The sequence below is a fragment of the Artibeus jamaicensis genome, unplaced genomic scaffold (assembly GCF_021234435.1).
Source record: "Artibeus jamaicensis isolate MK-2021 breed Jamaican fruit bat unplaced genomic scaffold, CSHL_Jam_final scaffold_614, whole genome shotgun sequence".
Taxonomy (NCBI): domain Eukaryota; kingdom Metazoa; phylum Chordata; class Mammalia; order Chiroptera; family Phyllostomidae; genus Artibeus; species Artibeus jamaicensis.
Window position 1 is genome coordinate 1,472,136 of NW_026522050.1, and position 6,000 is coordinate 1,478,135.

Consider the following 6,000-nt stretch of genomic DNA (forward strand, 5'->3'; position numbering starts at 1 on the left):
TACATTCTCCTTTGACGTCTGTCTACACATTTCACCCAGTAACATCGGTGTGTTTGAATGGCAGAGTCTGCCTCACACCCGGTGGGGTGTTGGGTAACTTATGGGACATAACTTCTATTTCTTTTCTCATTTGGGAGAGAGGGTCGGGGACCGTATTGGGGACCTTTCCATCTCACATTCCGGAGCACGTACTTGTTCTTCAGGCATCAGGGAGCCCCTGCAAAGTCCCAGGAGGAGAGTGGTCAGGCTGCACTCAGTGGGACACGTTTGGAGACGGAGAGGGGCACTGAGTCAGGTGAGGCCCAGGGAGAGCAGGTTCCAGGGATCATGCGAAATGCAATGAGGTTGTTGAGAAGTCAAGGCAAAGGCAGTTGTGAGGGTTAGAGCAGGAGAAAGCTGGGCATCTGGACGACCAGAGGGCTAAGATAAGGACAGAACGAGGTCCGTGTCTCCCCGAATGCACAACTGATAAAAGAGTCCTTAAAACAGGGGACTGGGGGAACCTGAGGGAGTAAATGGCAATGGAAAAAACAGAACTAAAAAAATAAGACAAAACAGGACCACCTAGAATGAAGTAAGGAAAAAAATACTATAACTTATGTGATGAGGCATGATGTTGAGATCTCCCTGTAATTCCACAACAGCTTACCAATTTTTACAACACCATTTACTGAATAATGCTACCTAGTCACGATGACTTAGGAGACTGTCTGCAACCACTCTGGGTATTTCAGACTGGGGCTATGGGAGGACTTTGGACACTATTGCATTGTGAGGGCTGTAGGGGCAGAGAGGAGGGTCATGTTAGAAAATACATTAATAACATAGATAAAACTCGCGCTGAAAGTCGGACAATGTACATGACTGAAGTGCCTGGAGGGAGGGGCGTCAGATGCCCGGAGCCACCAGTGCAGTACAGCTGGCAGGTCGGGCCCTCAGTAACACCAGCAGTCACTCCTCACTGCCATCACCACGGACCGGTGAGGCAGTCGGAGGCTGAGAGTGTGAGCAAGCGAACTGAGTCCCAACTGCAAAGAAAAGCCAGTGCGGGGAGGGAGTGGTCAGAACTGGGAGGCCCTGATGGGAGAAGGCTTCCTGAGAGAGGTGAGTCTGAGTTCAGCTTTTGCTGAGGTGAAGCCCAGGAAGAGGTCTTAAGCCAAGTTGGAGGAGGAAGGAATGACAGGGACGAAGGTGCCACAAGGGGAAGGAGGCTGGGACCAGGGCAGCCAGGTCTTCTGTAAGCCTTACTGCCTGTGGCCACCACCAGAGGGCGCCCCAAGCCGGATGCCTTGGGTGCTGTGCCAGGCGGTTCTCCCCACCCGACCCCAGGCCTCGGCGCTCCCCGCCCCCCCCCAAACCCCACAGGCCTGCGGGGACAATGTCAGTGCCACACAGAGGCAGGTGCCAGGTGCTGAGTGCCCTCCTAGCACAAAGTGGGGCTCCTGCTGGGACATCTACAGCTGCCATGGGTACATAAAGGATAAATGTGCGGTGCCTATTTGTAGAATTCTAAAGTCAGTCCCTGTGTAACTTCCACTTAAACGAAGAGAAAGAAAATCACACTGCAGCGCCCGGCAGGTGTGTCCTTCCAGGTGACCCCACTGCAGGTATGTAAGTGCTGGCCTTCATGGTAATACCTTGCCTTTCTCTGCCGCCTACTACCCGTGGACAGCAGCCCCAGCGCCGTGGGTTCATCGCGTCCAGGCCACCGTTGTTTGTTTCATTGCATAAATGCGTCTTGCTGCCGTGTCTGGCCAATCCATCTGGTTGATGGAGCCCATTGTTTGCTTACGTTCATTCCCTGCTGCCTGGCGTTCCATGATGTGGACAGAGTGCAGTTGATTCATTGATTTACTATAAATAGACTTTGGTCCCGCTGGGTCACGAGGCCGCAGATCTAACTTTGGACCAGGCCGCTTGGTGCCCCAAGGAGGGGTATCTTGTTAACAGCCTTTTCCTTTCTGTTTGTGACGATTACGAAACCTTCAGCAAAGTTGCAAGAAAAGTGCAATAACATGCATATCCCCTTCATTCAGGGTCACTGATAGTTGATGTTTTGCCATATTTGCTTCCTCTCTCACTCTCACACACACATTTCTGAACCATCTGAGACAGGTCATGACCCTTCACCCTTAGATGTTTCAACATGCATCCCTTAAGAAAATGACAGCTCTTCCACAACCAGGATGTGTTGCCACATTTAGGCCAAGCAGCAGTGGCGCAATGCGATCATCTGACATGCCGGCCACTTCCGATGCCCCTGGTTGTCCCAAGAAACTGGGATCACGTCTCATATTTGGGGGTCAGGTCTCTTCAGACTTCTTTAATCTGGCACCATCCTCAGCCTTTCTCTGTTTTTCCTTTTGCCCCCCTTGATTTGAGGGGGTCGGTGCAGAAGGAACCTCGGTTTGCTGTCCCACCCATGCACGCATTCACTGGGTGCTTCTTGTATGCACCCTGATCGGGGATCTAACCCACGACCTTGGCACGTTGGGACACTGCTCTGACCAACTGGGCTGCCAGGCCAGGGCAGACCTTTCTCTGTTTTTCAAGAACTTGAACTTTTGAAGAGCACAGGCCAGTTGTTTTGTCAAATATCCCTTAGTTTTTATCTCCCCTCCCCCCCGCAATTAAGAAAATTAAGTATAAATCATGATAGAAAATGTGGACAATATAGAAAAGTAAAAGGAAATTCCCCCCAGTTCCTATGACACAAGGACAGCCCTGTAGACATTTCCGGTAATTGCTTGAGGTAGCTGACTTCATGGCTCTGCCCTCTGCAATTCACATTTAACCCTGCAAATTGAGGCTTTTGTCATCCCAATTACAGCTGGCCCCAGACACCCTGTGTCTTGTTAAAGATGACACAGTCTTTAGGACTTGAACTTGACTGTGCAATTTGCCCTCTTGATAGTAGCTGGTAGGTAGTGTGTGCGTTTGCATGTAAAGCGGCACCGACACTGGGGCTAAATGATCTTCTTCATTTGGGGGGCTGTTCTGTGCATGGCAGGAGGTTAACGGCATCGCTGGGCTCTACTCCCTAGGTGCCAGCAGGACCCTCCAAGTTGTGACCCCCAAGAATGCCAAATGTCCCCTAGGGAGCATTTCACCTCCAGTGGAGAACCCTGCGTGTGCGTGTGTGTGTGTGTGTGTGTGTGTGTGTGTGTGTGAAGCCTGCTTTCCCAGTGATGGGTACAACATGATCATCTGAGTTTCCCTCCATTTTCTTCTTGTCTCCTGTTGAGTGACTTCCAGGGGTTGCCAATCAAGTCAGTTGTTCATTGACAAGACAACAAATCCATCGCCGTAGTGATCTTCCGCTGCTGCGCCACACATTACAGGATCCTATTCGAAAGTGGAGTGTTCCCATGAAACCTCTCATGAGCTGAAATGATGTAAAACAAAGAAGCAATTATCATTCTTTTTTTTGCAATTACCATTAATTGATGTGAAAAAATTTTGAGCAGTCCCGGGCCCCCAAAATAACCTTCCAATTGTACAGACCAAGGCATAACACCTAAAATAACACCAACAGGTAGGAAAAGCCACGCCGACCTTGAGCTTGGAGTCTGCACTGACTCTTTAGTGCCTGCCGCCAAACCCTGAACACTGTTTTCCCTTTCTCGTGAAAGCAAAAATCCTCTTTCCGTTTTTTTTTGGTTATTAAAAACAGGTACTAATGTAGGTCTTTCGTAAAAGGGAAGTGATATGATGTGAACTTTCAAAATTCGAGCGATACTTGTACTGCAAACTTAGTGGATTGAAACAACAGCCATCTGCCAGCTCACGGGCCTGCGGGCCAGAAGTCCGGAGTCTCGAGCGCTGAAGCCACATGTTGATCGGGCTCGGTGCCCCTCTGGGGCATCTGGAAGGAGTCTGCTTCTACATGCTCTTGGTGGCGGTCGGCTGGGAGCGGCAGAATTCAGGGCCTTGCTGGTCATCAGCAGGGGGCTGCTCCCAGGTCCCAGAGGCCACACACATTTATTGTCGTGGCCCCTCCATCTTCAAGTCAACAGCTGCATGTCAGATCTTCCCCTGCTTTGCATCTCTGACTTCCTGCCTCGGCCACCAGCTGGATTAAACTCTGCTTTTAGAGCTAATGTGATGAGGTCAGGCCACTCGGTTAATCCTTGATCTAAAGCCAGCTTCAGATGTCATGTGCCATTGAACATGACCTGTCACAGGTGTGACCCCACCATATTCACAGTCCCAGGCATCGTACCGGGTGTGTACACCCGGGTGGGGGACCTCAGGGACATCTTAGAATTCTGCCTCCTGACAATTACAAAGGGCAAGAGGGGTGTTTCAGGGGGAGTTTTTAGAACCAAGGGGCAGGAGGCCAGGCTGATGAGCAGGAGATGGAGTCTTGGCCCCAGCTCTGACAAGGGTCTCTCTGCCTACCTGCCCCTTCCTGCCTGTAACAGGTGCTTCTGGGGGCGAACATGGAGCTTGGGCAGACCATGCCCCTCATCTCCTTGGCTTCCAGTCCCTTTTCAGGTGACCTGCTCCCATTGCCTGTCCTTAGGGCAGGGTAGAGAAGACAAGGGTCAGAGGAATGTTCCAGCTGGGCCAACAGGGAAGTGGCTGGCGGGCCGGGACAGCTGCCTGGACCACCCTACTCACTCAGAGTGGCCTGAATGGAGACAGATTTGGGAGAAGGAGGGAGGTGTTAGGTCAACAGGTCAGTGGAGGGGGCTGGAGGGTGGCTATAGGTACAATGTCTGACCCCACACGGATGCTGGGCATGAGGCCTGAGGATGGGCTCATTAAAGATGAGCTGGCGTCTGCACCCTGGAGGCTCCGTGGCAGGTGGTTGGGGAGAGAATGACTATGGAGCCCCCAGCCTGGGAGGCTCAGGCTGTTTTCTTGCCGGCCATGGAGAGCAGGGGTTAGAGGCCACAGAGGGGGAGAGGCAGCGTGGCCGAAGAACACACTGGACAGGAGGTGAGGGGGGCAAGCCACCGAACTTGCACAGGCAGGCCAGGACCGCAGTGCCACGGGCAGCCACACCAACGCCCCTCCCGTGCACTCTCAGGCCACAGAGATCAGGGGACACCAGGGCTATGGCCTCCACTTCCATCGGTGTAGAACAGGGGCGTCAAACTCATGTCCACTGGGGGCCACAGCAGCCTTGAGGTTGCCTTCAAAGGGCCGACTGTAATTTTAGGACTGTACAAATGTAACAACTCCTCAACTGGGGTCAAGGAGCTCAGTGCTGCCGCTGGGTAGGAACAAGGTGCCAGGCTGGATAAAACAAGGTGGAGGGCTGGATTTGTCCCGAGAGCCTTGTGTCTGCCACCTGTGATGTAGAATAATGGGACCCAAGACCCTGCTGAGGAATCTCTGGCAGCATCACTGCAGAAGTCAGAGTTCATGTGCCAAGTGACACATCCCTTCTGCACAGACCCAAGTGCAAAGTGTCCACGGCAAAGGCGTGGCGAGCAGGGCTGGGACGGTGCCTGCGCTCTGCAGGGAGTCGGGGTGAACATGGCGCCCGCCCTGCGCCCGGCGGCAGCTCTGGCCTCCTGCCCCTGCCCGACAGGGCCCAGCGTAGACACATGAGCTTGAAGCTCAGCAGTGGGACGCATAGAGCTTTATTTTTTTAAAGATTTTATTTACTTTTTTAGAAAGAGGGGAAGGGAGGGAGACATCAACACATAAGACATCAATACATAAGACATACATTGATCAATTGCCATTGATCGATGGCCCGAGGCCCCAGGCAGGTGCCCTAGATGGGGAATCAAACCAGCGACCCTTCGGTTCACAGGCTGCCACTCAACCTGCTGAGCCACTCCAGCCAGGGCTGAGCATAGAGTTTTTATCAAAAGCATACGGACGCCTCTGCAGTGCAGCTCAGGAGGCACTGGGGCCACTGAAAGCACAGGGCATCCTGGTAAGTCGCAGGCTGGTTACCCAGGCCGCAGGGCGGGGGCTGCTGCTGCTGCTTCACGGCACAGTTCAGCCCAGCCAGCCTGTGCCTGAGAGAGAAGAAGGCTC